This window comes from Bison bison, unplaced genomic scaffold (assembly GCF_000754665.1).
Source record: "Bison bison bison isolate TAMUID 2011002044 unplaced genomic scaffold, Bison_UMD1.0 scf7180017864267, whole genome shotgun sequence".
NCBI classification, from domain to species: domain Eukaryota; kingdom Metazoa; phylum Chordata; class Mammalia; order Artiodactyla; family Bovidae; genus Bison; species Bison bison.
In genome coordinates, this window is record NW_011494839.1 from 2557979 (window position 1) to 2577006 (window position 19028).

The 19028-nt window shown below is 41.9% G+C and overlaps 1 pseudogene; it reads left to right on the forward strand.

The window, feature by feature from the left end:
• Positions 1-16893: 16893 nt before the first annotated feature.
• LOC104994814 lies at positions 16894-17274 on the forward strand (annotated as a pseudogene).
• The last annotated feature ends 1754 nt before the right edge of the window (positions 17275-19028 follow it).

Consider the following 19028-nt stretch of genomic DNA (forward strand, 5'->3'; position numbering starts at 1 on the left):
ACAAAGGTCTGTCTAGTCAAGGCTATGGTTTTTCCAGTGGTCATGTATGGATGTGAGAGTTGGACTGTGAAGAAAGCTGAGCGCTGAAGAATTGATGCTTTTGAACTGTGGTGTTGGAGAAGACTCTTGAGAATTCCTTGGACTGCAAGGAGATCCAACCAGTCCATTCAAAGGAGATCAGCCCTGGGTGTTCTTTGGAAGGAATGATGCTAAAGCTGAAACTCCAGTCCTTTGGCCACCTCATGCAAACAGTTGACTCATTGGAAAAGACTCTGATGCTGGGAGGGATTGGGGGCAGGAGGAGAAGGGGACGCCAGAGGATGAGATGGCTGGATGGCATCAGCGACTCGATGGACATGAGTTTGAGTGAACTCCAGGAGTTGGTGATGGACAGGAAGGCCTGGCGTGCTGCGATTTATGGGGTCTCAAAGAGTCAGACACGACTGAGTGACTGAACTGAACTGAACTGAATATACGTTTCAATGCTATTCTTTCAAATCATCCCTGCCTCACCTTCTCCCACATAGTCCAAAAGTCTGTTCTTTACATCTGTGTCTCTTTTGCTGCCTTGCAAATAAGATCGTTGGTACATTCTTTCTAAATTCCATAAATATGCATTAATATACTATATTGGTGTTTCTCTTTCTGACTTACTTCTCTGTGTATAATAGGCTCCAGTTTCATCCACCTCTTTAGAACTGACTCAAATGCGTTCCTTTTTATAGCTGAGTAATATTCCATTGTGTATATGTACCACAATTCCTTACCCATTCATCTGCCAACGGACATCTAGGTTGCTTCCACATTCTAGCTATTGTAAACAATGCTGCAATGAACATTAGGGTACACGTGTCTCTTTCGATTCTGGTTTCCTCAGTGTGTATCCCCAGCAGTGGGATTGCTGGATCATAAGGCAGTTCTATTTCCAGTTTTTTAAGAAATCTCCGCACTGTTCTCCGGTAGTGGCTGTACCAGTTTGCATCCCACCAATAGGGTAAGAGGGTTCCCTTTTCTCCACACCCTCTCCAGCATTTATTGTTTGTAGACTTTTTGATGGTGGCCCTTCTGACCAGCATGAGATGATACCTCATTGTGGTTTTGATTTGCATTTCTCTGATAATGAGTGATGATGAGCATCTTTTCATGTGTTTATTGGCCGTCTACGTGTCTTCTTTGGAGAAATGCCTGTTTATTTCTCTGGCCCACTTTTTGATTGGATTGTTCATTTTCCTGGTATTGAGCTGCATAAGCTGCTTATATATTTTGGAGATTAATTCCTTGTCAGTTTTTTCATTTGCTATTATTTTCTCCCATTCTGAAGTCTGCCTTTTCGCTTTGCTTATAGTTTCCTTCATTGTGCAAAAGCTTTTATGTTTAATTGGGTCCTATTTGTTAATTTTTGTTTTTATTTCCATTACTCTGGGAGGTGGGTCATAGAGGATCTTGCTGTGATTTATGTCAGAGAGTGTTCTGCCTATGTTTACCTCTAAGAGTTTTGTCGTTTCTGGCTTTACGTTTAAATCTTTAATCCATTTGAGTTTATTTTTGTGTGTGGTGTTAGAAAGTGTTCTAGTTTCATTCTTTTACATATGGTTGACCAGTTTTCCCAGCACCATTTGTTAAAGATATTGTCTTTTCTCCATTGTATATTTTTGCCTCCTTGTTCAAAGTGTCCATAGGTGCTTGGTTTTTCCTCTGGGGTTTCTATTTTGTTTCATTGATCTATAATTCTGTTTTTGGAGGCAGCATTATTCTTAGTGTCCAATATCTTGCAGGCTCCGTGTCACCTGCCTGTTGTATGTTTCCATTGCACATCCTGCTGCCTCTGCCTCAAACTCAACATCTAAACCTGAACTAATCAGGGACTTCCCTTGTGGTCCAGTGGTTAAGACTCCAAGCTTCCAGTGCAGAGGGTGTGGGTTTGATCCCTGGTTGGAGAACTAAGATCCGACATGTTACATGGTTTGGTCAAAAAAATAAAAATTAAAAAAGAAAACAAACAAAAAAAACTCTTGCACTAATTCTTCCTAGAACCAGGTCTCTTCTTGATTTCCTACTTCTATTACGTATTTTCCCAGTTACTCAGGGTTAAAGCTGTGAAACCATCTTTGATGCTTCATCTCCTTGGCCTCCAGGGTTTAGTCAACAAGCCCTGGGCATCCATAATGTAATCTCTTTCACAGTTGCATTTTTCACCCTACCACTGCTAGCCTTCCAGTTCGTGTCCTGTTACTTCATGGAGGGACCACTGTGATGGTCCTTGCCCTGTCCTTCAGGCTCACCCTCCTGTGCTCTGGCCAGATGACTGGTGATCAGACACTGCTTCAGTCATGGCACTTTTCTACTCACATATTTCCAGTAGGCCCCTGTTGCTAATGGGATAAATTCCAAACTCCTTGATTTGGTGAGTAAGGATCCTGATGCCAAGCTATCTCCCTAATCTCATCTCTTCTCACCTAACCTCAGCTCCAGTGAGATGTCATCCAGTTGCCCTTTCTTCAACATACCCTGTACATCCCACCCCCTCACCAGTGGCCAAGCCATTTCTTTCACTTGGTTGACTAACTCAGTTGTCATTCCTAACTTCCTTTTTTCTCTGATCACTTACCACTCTAGAAGCTGGAAACACTAAATATCGTCTTTCCCAACCTCCCTTGCAACTTAGGTCAGTCATGTGTCACAGTGGAACACTTAGAATGTCATCAGATTATTGTATGCTGTTCTACTTCTGGAAAAATTATAGTAAATAATGTAGGAATGTGGGTTCAATAAAATGTCATGATGGGGGCTTAGAGCCAAAAGAGGAATAGTGTTACAGTTTCTAGTTTACTCAGCTGAATTAAAGATTTCCAGTTAAGAAACATAGCACCAGTTTTTGAGAAATTCAATTTTTTTCCTCCTTCTCTCTTTCTCTTTCTTTGATTTGATGGAAATAGATGAGGGAGGTGGGATTGTTTGTTTGACATCTGGAAGTAACAGGAAGGTTTAAACCCTCTTCTTTACCTCTTCTGGTTAAAAAAAAAAAAAAAAGGTGGTTTTATTTGCTAATGATTTAGAAGCTACATTCTATTTGATTGATTGCTATGGCCCCTCACAGAGGTGCTATTAACTAGCAGTCATAAAACTCGAAGACTTCTTGTTTACTTGAATTTCAGCAGATTCCTTCACAAGGATGTTAAGTTTTTTTGTTTTAGGTTTTTTTTTTTTTTTTTTTTTTTTTAATGTGCTTAGGGGGTTACCAAGTCAAATAGTGTGACCCATAAACTCTTGAACTTAAGTCCAGGAAGTAGTAGCTATAGAAACTGAAAGGGTCATTTAGAAAGGCTACCAACAGTTAAAGACACCTGTGGTTAACACCAAAAAAAGAGAGAAGGAAAGCCTGTCAACCCTCAGTCCACTCCATGAGCAATTTTACTTCTGTTTCTTACCAGTGAAGTGGAACCTGATTTTGAAGTAAAATGTCTGAACAAAAGAGTTACAATGTAGCAACAGCTGTGGAGGTCAGATTAAGTGCTCCCTTTTAACAGGCAGATGATGTTTGATCCCTTCACACATTTGAGCAATTCGGCTTCATAATCAATCCTTTTCTAAAGGTTCTTATGAAAATACCACCCCCTGAACCATTTCAACCCTGGCATTTGTGAAAGATGTCAGTTTCTAAAAGGAAATGCAGTCATATTTGCTTTAAACCCTCATCACATGCTTCACCATGGTAGAATTAGGAGCTAGTGTTTCAGGCACATGCCTTTAAAAGCCAAACTCTAGTCCTAAATATATCCCAATGTATAGAAGAGTGACTATAAGTAACCAATGAAGAACCAAGAGCAGAAAGGAGGTGTCAAAGGAGGCAGAAGGCCCCTGAAAGGGGGAGGGAGGAGGGAGGACACAGTCAGGAGAACTAAAGTCCCCATTCCTTCCACTGCCCCCAGGGTTCTTGCAACAATTCAAAAATGCACAGTATCAGGTTAGGGAGGCTGACGTAGATAAAGCCATCCGATGGAAAGCTGGTCTTGATAAATATTTAAATAGCTCTCTGAATGTGACAGAAGACCAGGGGACCAAAAGCTTCCCTTCTGCAGGTGGGATGGGGGGTGTTCTAACGGAGATGGTGAGATTCAAGCTGGGTCTTGAACGATGAGTAAGACTGTCAGAGCTGGAGTTGCAATCCTGTGCCATAGCTCACATGGGAGCAATGACGACTGCATAGGAAAGTCAGACTCAGCTCATACACCAGACTGAGAACTTCACCCTTTTGGTCCACCTGTAAGGCAGTCAGTAAGGTGTCTGCCCTCTGAGCAAGAGGGAGAATGATCTGAGTGAAGGTCAGGGCTTCTGGGTAAAGCCCACCCCTGCCCCTTATCCACAGGTGTTGGCCTGAGCCCCTTTCGTGGCGGACAGCATGGAATGCCCCTCACCTCCTCAGTTTCTCCATCCTCACCTGTGCTTCCATGTCCTTCCTTCTGCTGTTGCTGCTGCTGCTGCTGCGTCACACCAGTCGTGTCCAACTCTGTGTGACCCCATAGACAGCAGCCCACCAGGCTCCCCTGTCCCTGGGATTCTCCAGGCAAGAACACTGGAGTGGGTTGCCATTTCCTTCTCCAATGCATGAAAGTGAAAAGTGAAAGTGAAGTTGCTTAGTTGTGTCCTACCCTTCGAGACCCCATGGACTGCCACCTACCAGGCTCCTCCATCCATGGGATTTTCCAGGCAAGAGTACTGGAGTGGGGTGCCATTGCCTTCTCCGATGTCCTTCCTGCAGTGGACACCTATTCTCTTTTTCTACACAGGACCCTTCTTCCCTTTTTCTGGGATTGACACCCTCTGAAGGGGGGCACTTTTTCCTCCCTCCACGCTGAGCACATGGATTGCCAGTCACAGCATCCTGAAGCCCTGGAAACAGCTGTTGTGTTAGGACCAGTCAGCAGGTGTAAGACTGGAACCAGTCCTGAGATTTTTCACACAGAACACAGGCAAAGAGATTTAGTCTCTTTGATGTTGGAGGTATAAAAGTGGAAGCTATTGATGGATGAGACTGATGTAAGAGAATAAAGTTGAAATAGAAAAGCAGAGATGAGAACTCAGAATGGCAGTGCTTAAATCGTAGTAAAGTTTTCCTGAGGTTCAAATAAGCTTGTACAACACTGCTATATTCAAAATGGATAACCAACAAGGACCTACCGTATAGCACAAGTGACTCCACTCTATGTGGCAGCCTGGATGGGAGGGGAGTTTGGGGAAGAATGGATACATGTACATGTATGGCTGAGTCCCTTTGCTGTGCACCTGAAACATCACAACATAGTTAACTGACTCTGCTGCTAAGTCGCTTCAGTCGTGTCTGACTCTGTGCGACCCCATATACGGCAGCCCAACAGGCTCCCCTGTCCCTAGGATTCTCCAGGCAAGAACACTGGAGTGGGTTGCCATTTCCTTCTCCAATGCATGAAAGTGAAAAGTGAAAGTGAAGTCGCTCAGTCGTGTCCAACTCCTAGCGACCCCATGGACTGCAGTCTACCAGACTCCTCAGTCCATGGGGTTTTCCAGGCAAGAGTACTGGAGTGGGTTGCCATTGCCTTCTCCATTAATTGACTATCAGTTCAGTTCAGTTCAGTCGCTCAGTCGTGTCTGACTCTTTGAGACCCCATGAATCGCAGCATGCCAGGCCTCCCTGTCCATCACCATCTCCTGGAGTTCACTCAAACCCACGTCCATCGAGTCGGTGATGCCATCCAGCCATCTCACCCTCTGTTGTCCCCTTCTCCTCCTGCCCCCAATCCCTCCCAGCATCAGAGTCTTTTCCAATGAGTCAACTCTTCACATGAGGTGGCCAAAGTACTGGAGTTTCAGCTTTAGCATCATTCCTTCCAAAGAACACCCAGGACTGATCTCCTTCAGAATGGACTGGTTGGATCTCCTTGCAGTCCAAGGGACTCTCAAGAGTCTTCTCCAACACCACAGTTCAAAAGCATCAATTCTTTGGCGCTCAGCTTTCTTCACAGTCCAACTCTCACATCCATACATGACCACAGGAAAAACCATAGCCTTGACTAGACAGACCTTTGTTGGCAAAGTAATGTCTCTGCTTTTCAATAGGCTATCTAGGTTGGTCATAACTTTCCTTCCAAGGAGTAAGTGTCTTTTAATTTCATGGCTGCAGTCACCATCTGCAGTGATAATTGACTATACCCCAATACAAAATAACAAGTTTAAATTAAAAAAAAAAAAAAGAAGTTGGTACATTCTTCTCTGAGACTTCCAGTAAATCTCCTTTTTGTCTCTGATTAGCAGAGGGTCCTGTCACTTGCAATGAGCATCCCAGGGCTGCTGTAACCAAGTACCAGAGATCAAGTGGGTTAAAACAACAGAAATTCATTCTCTCATTCCTGGAGGCTAGAAGTTAAAATCAAAATGTCAGCAGGGCCATGCTGCCTCCAAAGCCTCTAACTGGAGAATCTTGCCTTTCCTCTCCCCAGCTTCTGGTGGCCTAGTATTTGCTGGTCTGCGGTAGTGTAACTGCTGCCTTTGGATTGCTTCATTAGCAGATTTTATGGAGAATTATAGCCAAGGCAAAAAGACCATCTGAGAGCAAGTGAATACCTTTTAGAGGACAAAGTGATGAAATTCCTTTGATAATCCACTCACTATTTATTAGGAACCTAATTTTGTTGTTGTTCAGTTGCTAAGTCGTGTCCAACTCCTTGCAACCCCAGGGGCTGCAGCACGCCAGTGAACCTTATATCACAGGAAATAAAGCATTTTGAGGGTTGGTACCAGTCCTTTCAAATCTTCAGAGAAGCAGAAACTTCAAAAAAGCCTGAATCTGCTTTTTGTTTTCATGAGTCATTCTGTAAGGAAGACAAATTTCAGACCTATCACACACACACACACACACATTTTCTCCATAAGAATGGGTGCTGCTGCTGCTGCTGCTGCTGCCAAGTCGCTTCAGTCGTGTCCGACTCTGTGCGACCCCACAGACGGCAGCCTACCAGGTTCCCCATCCCTGGGATTCTCCAGGCAAGAGTACTGGAGTGGGGTCTCATTGCCTTCTCCATAAGAATGGGTGGCAAACCAACAAATACACACCCAGCCTGGCATGCGGCCTGCCTTCTGCTTTGTAGACAGTGCCTGGCTAATTTCTCCTAGAGTACAAAATGAAAGAAAGAAAGAAATCACCTCCTTCAATCATTACAGCAAAGCTCTTTGTGATGTGTTTTAATCCACATCTAGAAGGTGTGAATTAAACTAGAAGATATTAACTGTACCCAATAGCTTTCAATTTGTGCCAGCCTGATTCTCCCTTCAGTCTTTCTCAATGGATACATTCTTACCAGCAGAACAGTCTACTGCTCTGCACTTGCCTTGATATAATCTCTAGTGGCCAGGGGGGTAACCATTGCTGGCTTGTTTGTATTTGTCTTAGGGGCTAAGTGGAGGAAACTGGACACAATAATTAATTCAGATTAATTGCCCAGGGGTACGTCAAGAAACCTGAACTTGAATCTCAGGTTGCAAAAACACAATTCAAAGAGAACATGATATTCCTTCTCCCTTGTCATTTTGCTGATAGAATTGTAAAGCTAAGTGGAAGATTATCCCCTAATGTATTACATTCACTCTAAACATCCTCCACTCTTAGAAGCAGCAAAACCAAAAGTAAAATGATACCACCAGTGAATTTCCTTGATTTAGAATGCTACCAGCACAAGTCCAGTTTGAACTTTTCAAGTGATCTTTGACAAGCAAAAGCTGAATCCTTCTACAGATTGCCCCTCCATGAAAAACATACTGTACGGTGGGACTGTGGGGTTTTTTCTTTCACAAGCAGTTTTATAATGGAAAAACACTGTGACCTTAACCTTACGAAAAGTTGAAAAACACAGACAGGCTTTATGTTGAGCATCAACAAAAAATACCTAACTACCAGGCTTATTTCCTGGCCAGTGCATTTGATGTGTTTGTGAAGCCTCGTAAAGTGTTAACAGCAGCTGTGACTGTATGGAAAGTCTCCTTGGGCAGGTTGGTACATGACTTCAGCCTTATTTAGAGTTGTCATCAGCTCCTTGTAGGATACTGGCTTTTCACAGTGCTCTGGGATGCAGCTATGCTTTCCAGGGTGCAGTCATCAGCCCCTGCATGATTGTTTCTTGGGCTTTTGGTAATGCTTGTTAAATAGTTGCATAAGAAAATTTTCCTCTTGACTGCAGGCCACAAAACATCTCCTCTTCTCTCTCTTTTTTTTTTTTTTTCAGTAGAAAAGCAATGTGTGTTCTTTTTTTAATTTGGAAAAAAAATCTTTGATCATCTGATCACTTCTTACATCCACTGTTAATATCCTTGTTATAACTTCACCACTTATTTGCATACCTTGGTTCTTATGTGACAAAGTTGGGTGATTATACAAAGTATTCAATTTTGTGTTCCACTTCTTTGGGAAAGATTGTATCTACACTTTTGTTCACCTTTAGAATTATTTTAGTAACTTCAAACTTAAAGTGTTGGCCTCATAGCTTACCCAACTGTTTAATTTGCACCCCCAAGTCCAACACAAACATTTCTGATTTTATAAACAACTTTATAATCATCATCTTTGTGCAAAAAGAATAGCAAATTCCAAAAATACAAAGGATTGCAAATTATTAATATTTATAACTCTTGGATCAGCCTTCTAGTTACTTCCCAAAAGAGTTCTGTTATTTTATACAGACACTAATTATATGCAGAGTACCTAGTTAGTTTATCACATACCTTTCTTGCCATCGGATTTGGTGATATTTTTAATGGCTTCTCTAATTTAATTGATGGCTACAACAGTGCCCAGAAAAGTTCCTTTCCCCATAATTTGGGTTCACTATTTGTATTTATTCTCTTATAAACAGTCTTTTTGTGCTCTTTCCCACATACCTATCAATGTCTTAATGTTTTTCTTATGGATTTGTCAGTGCTCTTACTATTTAATATTTGGTCTGCTATTTGCTATAAATATTTGTTTTACTTTTAAACTCACACACCCAGATTTTAAGATTTTTACTGTAACCAAACCTGTGTGTTTTCTCTTATTGGCTTGTTGCTTTTAAACTTAGGAATCTCTTCTCCATGCATAAAGGGGACAAATCAACTCCATTTTCTTTCAAATTTTCTGATTAACTCCTTAAGTTATGTGGAATTAGTGTTCACAATGATGTACTGACCTAAACTGTTTTCTCAAAAGTTAGCCAATATGCTTATTCATTTGCTGAATATTTATAATGTTGTACGGTATAGAAGTAATTCTTACATTTGAGGGTCAATCTTTTCTGCTTTGGGTTTCTCAGATGGTGCTAGTGGTAAAGAACTTGCCTGCCAATGCAGGAGATGTAAGACACTCTGGGTTGGGAAGATTCCCTGGAAGAGGGCCTGGCAACCCACTCCAGCAAGCCTGGAGAATCCTATGGACAGAGGAACCTGGAGGGCTGTGGTCCACAGGGTCGAAAAGAGTTGGGCATGACTAAAGACACGCGTGCATGCACTGTTATGTTTTACTGAACTATTGGTTTAAGACATAGCTGAAATTATTGTAGTTTAATAATGTACTGACACAACCCGTATGCCTCCAGAGACATTTTCTTTCAGCAGAATGCCTCTTGGACTGTACTACACAAACTTCATGGAGCATACTTTTTGGTACAATATTTTTTTCCCCACTGATTACATAGGAAAATTTGATGTTTTCTCATAAAACTCAATATGAAATTTTAAGCAAAATTATGACTAGAATAAGTCCTGAGTGAAATAAAATTAGTAGATTATCGGAGTCATGTTGATACCATAATGTGTAACCCATTTTGAAGAGCACACTAAGTGACAGCAAAGGGAGTTACATTTGGGGACATTACATTACAAAGCAAAAGTTTGTTACTAACCCTACTGTTTGGTGAGAAAGTGATGCTCTAAACATATATACTAACCTAAGGAATCTGATATACAGGTATTTTACTTTGTTTTGGTTTATGTTAGGGAAATTCGTTGGGTGTTTTATGTTGATATACCAACCATATACTTTTTCCCATTAAAATAGTGGTAAATAGGCTCTCAGTCAGCATTTTTTGGGGGCAGTAAGTCTGATTATCAAGAACAAATTATTGACTTAACTGAGAGGTCCCTGTTCTTTATTATCTTGCAGGACCAGAACTGCCCTACAATTATTTCTCTTTTCTACAATATTTTTTCTTCTCTTTTTCAACTTTTTAAAAACTAAACTATTGAGAATAAGTTGTTTACATGATGCCTCCAAATACCTTAGGACATAATTCCTATAAACAACGAATTTCCCATTTAATGCTTCCCCCGAAAAGATCAAAATCAGTAAATTAACACTGATGTGCTGCTACCATCTAAACCATAAGACTCCTCGCAGATTTTGTCCCTTGTCCCAAAATTGCTATTTATAGTAAAAGAATGTAGTTCAGAATCATTTTTTTTGGTCACATCTCTGTGTACATGCGTGCCAAGTCACTTGAGTCGTGTCTGACTCTTTGTGACCCTGTGGACTGTAGCCTGCTGGGCCCCTCTGTCCATGAGATTCTGTAGGCAAGAATACTGGAGTGGGTTGCCATGCCCTCCTCCACGGGCTCTTCCTCACCCACGGGTCAAACCTGCACCTCTTATGTCTCCTGCATTGGCAGGAGGGTTCTTTACCACAGCACCATCTGGGAGGCCTCATGTCTTTCAGTCTCCTTCAAACTGTAATCGTTTCTTGGGGTTTCCTTGTTTTTAATGACCTTGACAGTTTTGAAGAATGTTCATCAATTTGAGTTTGCCTGATTTTTCTTATAAATGGTTTCAGCTTTTGAATTTTGTGCGGGAATGTTACAACGTTTCTACAGTTTCATTGCATTCTGCCACAGAGAAATACTAAAAGTTAGTATACTGATTTCAGCCTCAAGTTTATAAAGAAACAAAAATAAATAACGTAAAACTGTACAGAACTACCAGTACTTCTCCACCTTGTTCTTGACAATAAATCAAATAGAAGGCGAACATACCAGTTAGATATCGCTGTGTAACAAACCACTTCAAAACGTATAACTTAAAGCAACAACTGTTTTTTAGTTCATGATTCTTTACACTGGCAATTTAGGCTAGGTCCACCTGGGTGGGTTCTTTTGGTCCAGCCTGGACTCAGATGATCTCAGCTGGGCTTGCTCATAAGTATACAGTCAACCAGGTGGAGGGTGGTTTAGTTGGGATGACTCAATTCTTCAAGCTCTAAACTTTCCAAAAGAGCAGGAGCACATAAGCCTCTTGAGGCCCAGGCTCAGAACTAAGACATTACCACTTATGTCACCTCTGTCAACAGAAATCGTAATGTCAGATAGATTCAAATTTTGTATAACTATTAGAACAATTTCGATGAATGGGAAGAGTGAGTGCTTTGGGTTAAATAGTAAATTAAAAATAGAAGTTGTTCTGGTTACCTATGACTGTGTAATAAACTGGCCTAAACTTAGTGACTTAAAGAGTGTTAATTGCTCAGCCATGTCTGACTCTGAAACTCCATGGTAGCCCACCAGGCTCCTCTGTCCACGGGATTTCCCAGGCAATACGAGTGGATAGCCATTCCCTTCTCCAGAGGATCTTCCCGATCCAGGGATCAAACCCAGGTCTCCTTCATCGAAGATGGGTTCTTAATCATCTGAGCCACCAGGGAAGCCCTAGTGACTTAAAGAACCAGTTTATTTTGCTCATAATGTTTATATCAGCTCAGTTCAGTTCAGTCACTCAGTTGTGTCTGACTCTTTGCGACTCCATGAATCGCAGCACGCCAGGTCTCCCTGTCCATCACCAACTCCCGGAGTTCACTCACTCACATTCATGTCCATAGAGTCAGTGATGCCATCCAGCCATCTTATCCTCTGTCGTCCCCTTCTCCTCCTGCCCCTAATCCCTCCCAGCATCAGAGTCTTTTGCAATGAGTCAACTCTTCGCATGAGGTGGCCAAAGTACTGGAGTTTCAGCTTTAGCATCATTCCTTCCAAAAAACACCCAGGACTGATCTCCTTCAGAATGGACTGGTTGGATCTCCTTGCAGTCCAAGGGACTCTCAGGGGTCTTCTCCAACACCACAGTTCAAAAGCATCAATTCTGCAGTGCTCAGCTTTCTTCACAGTCCAACTCTCACATCCATACATGACTACTGGAAAAACTATAGCCTTGACTAGACGGACCTTTGTTGGCAAAGTAATGTCTCTGCTTTTGAATATGCTATCTAGGTTGATCATAACTTTTCTTCCAAGTAGTAAGCGTCTTTTAATTTCATGGCTGCAATCACCATCTGCAGTGATTTTGGAGCCCCAAAAATAAAGTCTGACACTGTTTCCACTGTTTCCCCATCTATTTCCCATGAAGTGATGGGACCAGATGCCATGATCTTTGTTTTCTGAATGTTGAGTTTTAAGCCAACTTTTTCACTCTCCTCTTTCACTTTCATCAAGAGGCTTTTTAGTTCCTCTTCATGTTTATATAATATATCATAAATTCTGGAAGGGTTTATTTCTGATCCATGACGTATCTGTGGTTGCTAGAACTGGATGATCTATTTCTAAGGTGACTTTCACTCATATGTGACACAGTAGTTCACTATGGCCTCCCTCTTCCCACACATGATGTCTTATCCACCAGGGCCTCTCCAGCATGGCTGGGCTTCTCACAGCACAGTGGTATGAGAATAGTCATACCTCTCAAGTCGTGGCTGACTTCGAAGAAAGACAGTAAAAGCTGCCAATTTCATATACCTGAAACTAACACAACATTGTAAATCAACTATAATTTTTTAAAAAAAATCTTTTTATGTTGCCAGTTTCCTAAACCCTGAACTCAGAAACTGGTGCTATTTCATTTTAGCCATATTCAACTGACCAGAACAGTCACAGAATCTAACCAGATTCAAGGGGAGAGACCCAGACTTCCCACTTATCAAACAGAGGAGTGTCAAAGAGTTTGTGGCCGTAGTTTGCTCTGTAGTCACAAATATTATATTCTTCCCATATTATACCAACCCACTTCCACAGTCACCGGAAGTCTCACCCCATTATGTCATCAGGTTTAGGCTTAAACTGTAAATCTCAGGTCCAGGTGCAGATAAGTTTCCTTAGATTTGGTTCCTCAGGTATATGTCTCCTCAATCCGAAGTCTTCCTCCAAATAAAAAAGTGAGTTACCTGTGTACACACACACAATGCTGGGACAGTCGTGTGTAGACATGCCCTTTCAAAAATGGGGAAGACAAGGGGCACAGAGCAGTCACTATTCCGTAATGATATGACATCCAAGTAGACACATGTTGCCAGTGTCTTGATAAAGCTCTATACCTGCAGCTGTGGTATGATTCTCTGTGGTTCTTGGCTTTTGACCTTTGGGTTCTTGGTACTGCCTTCTAAGTCATTCTTCATTTTCCATAAAAAAATAGCCTATGTTTTCTGCTGAATAAGTTTCTCAGCCTGAGTCCTTCCTCTATTAGTTTAGGAGTCCAAAGCCCTCTTTTAATTTGATGTTGTCTCTGACCCTTTTAGCGGAGAAGGCAATGGCAACCCGCTCCAGTACTCTTGCCTGGAAAATCCCATGGACAGAGGAGCCTGGTAGGCTGCAGTCCATGGGGTCGTGAAGAGTCGGACACGACTGAGCGACTTCACTTTCACTTTTCACTTTCATGCATTGGAGAAGGAAATGGCAACCCACTCCAGTGTTCTTGCCTGGAGAATCCCAGGGACAGAGGAGCCTGGTAGGAGGCCGTCTATGGGGTCACGCAGAGTCGGACATGACTGAAGTGACTTAGCAGCAGCAGCTGACCCTTTCATTCCAAGATGGTTAATTCCTTTAAAAACATTGTGGGATTCCTGTATATCAAACTATAATCCATTCTCTTAGATCAGAGTCATGACCACAAATCCTTTTGAGCAGGGCTCTTCTCTGCCTTTGGCTTTTTGGAAATCTGCTTAAGGATGTTACAATAGCCTAAAGATTACCAGAATCTCTATTGTCTTATTGAGAAGGGTGATAAGGCACACTCTTCAAAGCTTTTGTCTGATAGGGCCTATCAACTTAAAATGTTTCTGAGATCTTATCAAAGGGACTTATGCTTGCAGCTTTGACTTCATCTTTACCCCGAGTCTTTGTTTTACTGCCCTTTTTAAAATTTTTACCTGGAGGCTATTTCTTGCTTTAAAAGTATTTTCTTAGCTAGATTTGTGTTCTAGATCTGTTTTTGAAGCCAGAAAATCTTGGGTTCTATCTATTTCCTCTAAATTCTGCTAAAAATTGAATAATCTATTTAGCTAATTTCTCCCTATCTCTACTTTATTGTATGCAGATATAAGAATTATTTGGCAGTCTGCCTGGAAATCCACTTGTTGAGATCCACTAGTGTATTAGGCACATCTTATATTTTCCAAAACATGTTAGGTGACAATTTCACTAAACCTACCCTAACGGCTCAGATGGTAAAAGCATCTGCTTACAATGCAGGAGACCTGGGTTCGATCCCTGGGTGCGGAAGATCCTCTGGAGAAGGAAATGGCAACCCACTCCAGTACTCTTGCCTGGAAAATTCCATGGATGGAGGAGCCTGGTGGTCTACAGTCCACGGGGCCGCAAAGAGTCGGACCTGACTGAGCCACCTCACTTCACTATGAATACAAAACAGAGGTTGCCCTCTTGCCAAACCTCAATACTAACCTCCTGTCTTTCTCCATTAACACTCTTTTTCAGTCTCAGCCCACTGTCCAGTTTCAAAATCAATGCCACATATTTTCCATTTTTATAATGAGAGCAACTACATCCATTCCTGTTTTCGATTACTGCATTACAAACTACCACAAAATTATGTATCCCAAACAGCTATTTTATGTACTCAGAATTTGGTGGTTCAGAATTTGGATGACCTCAACTGGGCAACTTGTGTTTCTGATCCATTTGCTGTCAGTTGGGGTCACTAAGGTTGAGTGTCCACTCACAAGCCGGCTCATGTATCTCCTCACATGTTTGGCGTTTCAGCACTTCTTGGTCATGCACCATGTGGTGTCTCATTCTCCAGGTCCTCTCCACAGGGCTTCGACTTCTCACAACGTGGTGCTCTCAGGGTGGCCATACTTCTTCCTGGAGGATGGCTTCTATGAATGAGTGTTCCAAACAACAGAAAGCAGAAGCCATCAGTTTCCTAAGGCCTGGGCCCCAAGATGGTCAGAGTGTCATCTTCACCATGTTCTGTCCTTTAAAGCAGTCACAGAGCCCACCTAGGTTCCAGTGGAAGAGACACTTGCAGTGGGAGAAGTGCCAACATCTTTGTGACCATCTTTAACCCACCTTAGAGCTGAATCTTTGCTCTCCTTACTGTAACAGGTCAGGGAATTCTGAACCAGAAGACAGACCAATATGATTGAAGCCCAAGTCTAGCCTCCTTAACTGATGTATTATTATCTTGGTGTCACTTTCTTTCTCTGATTGTCTGTTTCCTCATTTATAAATACAGTAGGATATGAATACTCCATAATTTAAGATTCATGGCTACATTTATATTAGAATCATCCTGAAGGTTCGTGACATAAAATACTGTGCCATTTGGCTGAGGTATCCATTTAAATTATGTTTATCCAGAGGCTGCTATACCTAGTCAACTTATCGACATCTGCATACAACTCAATAGAGCTTAGTTTTCTCCTTAATGTTATGTCAGTTATTTTCATGGTTTGGTTAAAATTTATTTTCTTAGAGAAAAACATTCAATAAAAAAAAATGTAGCTCTTAATAAAAGTTTTGAATAAATAAAATAGAAGGGTGTTTAATTTGATTGCATCTTGCAATACTATAACATGAATGAGTATACCATCAAATTCAATCTTCCATTTGTTAATTTAAGATACATAATGCAAGGTCTACTTCTCTGCTATATTTTCAACTTTGGGATTCCCACGATCTCTCCATATATCTATTGTGAAAAACAGGAGTCTACTACAATGATAATATCTATTTCACAGAGTTGCTAAAATAATAAATGAGATATAATGTGTAGCCTGCCAGGCTCCTCTGTCTATGGAATTCTCCAGGCAAGACTACTGGAGTGGGTAGCCATTCCCTTCTCCAGGGGATCTTCACAACTCAGTGATCAAACCTGGGTCTCCTGTGTGGTAGGCAGATTCTTTGCCATCTGAGCCACAAGGGAAGACCACAAAAGTAATCATTGGCCTAAAACATGCTGTTTCACTAGAACATGGGTTCTTGGAGATAAAGACCTTAGTATATTTCTCTTTAAGTCACTGGTACATAGCTTAGTGCCTGCACGTTTTTCTGACTATGTTTGACAGAAATGTAATTCAAATGAGCATAAGCAAAAATGAGAATCTGTTGCTTTACTCCATCAAAGAAAGCATGATAAAACTGAGAACTCTGAGCACAAACTAAAGGGTGGTCGGCAAGGGGCAGGCTGAGCTGTGGGAAGGGCAACCTACTCTCCCCTAAGAGAGTAGGGCATGAAGCATTGCTGCTGCTGTTGCTAAGTTGCTTCAGTCGTGTCCGATTCTGTGCAACCCCATAGACGGCAGCCCACCAGGCTCCCCCGTCCCTGGGATTCTCCAGGCAAGAACACTGGAATGGGTTGCCATTTCCTTCTCCAATGCATGGAAGTGAAAAGTGAAAGGGAAGTTGCTCAGTTGTCCAACTCTTCATGACCCCATGGACTGCAGCCTACCAGGCTTCTCTGTCCATGGGATTTTCTAGGCAAGAATACTGGAGTGGGGTGCCATTGACTTCTCTGATGAAGCATTGAGGCTGGGGGAAATGACCAGCTACCCTTCACCGCCAGCTAGGAACAAGCATGTGGCCACTCTCCCACAAGGCTGCCCATGATCACTCATCCATAGAAATGTCAGCCGCCGGCATCCAGGGCCTGCAGGCCACTTACAACCAGGTCCTTGATGAAGTGGGAGTTCCTCCTGTCTGAGAACTTGAGGCCATTGTACAACCACCCAGCTGGTCCCACAGTGTTTTTTTCTGGGCTCCAATTACAAAATGAGGATTGGTGTGCGCTGAACCAGCTGGCATGGCCAGACCTGCAGAAAAACTCAGCACAGCTGAAGCTACTCTTCTGGCTACAGGGTTTATTTGGTCAAGATACTCACTTGTAATTATTCCAAAAAACTGGAGTCTGCTTGCTGTTAATTCCTTTGCCGGGACAGCAGGAGCCTCTGAGCTCTCTCATATTTGAAGATATAACCAAGAACTAAAAGCTAAAGCAAACAAATAAGAGTTCCTGATCACCCTAACAATCTTGATGTGGACCATAGCCACTGAGACCTAGTCTGATTTATTATCTGGTTGTTGATAAAGTGATGCTAACCGTGCTAACGTTTATCAGGCATAAACTCTAACTATAATCAGGAGATAGTATTGATACTTGATTCAACAGGAAAATGGAGCAAACTTTTAATAAGACAAAGAAAAAACAAAACTGTGGGAAGAATAGTTGGTTCAAAGGAGTAGTTGGAAGATTTCCTCAAATCTACCAGGAGCTGTATCTTACATTTCTTTCCTCTTTGCAAATTGATTCCATTCATCTTCCAAGTCTTACACGCTGCAGCTTTCAACCTTTCTTTCACCAAACCCAACAATCTTGGATTTTCCTTGTCAATCTTAGATCAGGTGACAATCTCTGTATCAATCAAATACGTTAGTTTTTAAACTTCAGTTGAGTTTTATAATTGGCCCACTCATAAGTCATTTCACTATGATCAGGGGGTCATACAAACACACAGTAAGATTCCAAGGTAGTCACAAGGAAGAGGCAATATAAGTTATAAGATAAGAAGAAGCTGCAGAGGTGGTTTCCTCAGCAGACAGTGCCACAGATGTCTAATAATATTGACATTTGATTAAAAAAAATTGCTTACCAAGTGTCTGTTATTTCATAATATAGCCCCCAAATATACTCTAAATGTTATAGCTGTGTCAAGGCCCATTAAGGCCTTAGCCGTGGATGCACAATCAGATAAGACATTATCACAATTACCACATAACTAGTTCTCTCCACTACAGGAACTACTGCATAGGCTTCTAGTTTCTTTGTCTTGCTTCTGACTCCATGCTACAAAGTCAGCAAGCCATGGGAAAAGATCAGGCATTTAGCGCTCTTTTCTAATATGCTGGCAGGGAAACGCGGACTAGCTTATACCATCAGAATTTCAGTAACCTATCAAGTAAAAACTAAGTTCTATAAATTATGACCCATTATTGGCATTACTGCCATGCAGATAAGGACTATAAATTGTGGTCAGATTCTGCTATTTCAGCAACAAACTGTTCACCTGCCACTTACTCAAGAAGCGTTTCTTAAACCTCTGTTAACCTCTCTGGGAAGGAGCCCCATGCACATTCTCTGTGGTCACTGGCTCTGTCTTTCAGAAATATTTATTAAAGAAGCACTTACTGAGCACCTGCCAAGCTCTGAAGGACAAAAGCTACACATAAATAAATTATTTGAATGCCAAGTGATAAGTTTAATGATGGATATGCAAAGGCTTGGGGTGAGTCAAGTAAGAACACTTAATCATCCTGGAAGACAGCACTGACTTCTTTGAGATGGCACTTGAATCGTCTTAAGTAGTTGGTAGGAGTTAACCAGGCAAAAAGGAAGGAGGGAATTCTAGGAAAGTATGAATAAAGGGAAGCATCATGGTATGAGCAAGAAACTCACACTTTGGTGTTCCTGAAGTATAAACAAAAGTAAGTGAGTGACAAGAAACGAGGCTGCAGAAGACAATAGGGATCACATGGTGAAGAGCCTTGGATACCAGATTAAAGGAGCTTAAATTTAACCTCTTTAGAGGGAGAGACTTCCCCGGTGGCCCAGTGGTTAAGAATCCACTTTGCAATGCAGGGGACTTGGGTTCAAACCCTGGCTGGGGAACTGAGTGAAAGTTGCTCTGTTGTGTCCTACTCTTTGCAACCCTCCAGACCTGAATACTGGAGTGCGTAGCCTTTCCCTTCTAAAGGGATCTTCCC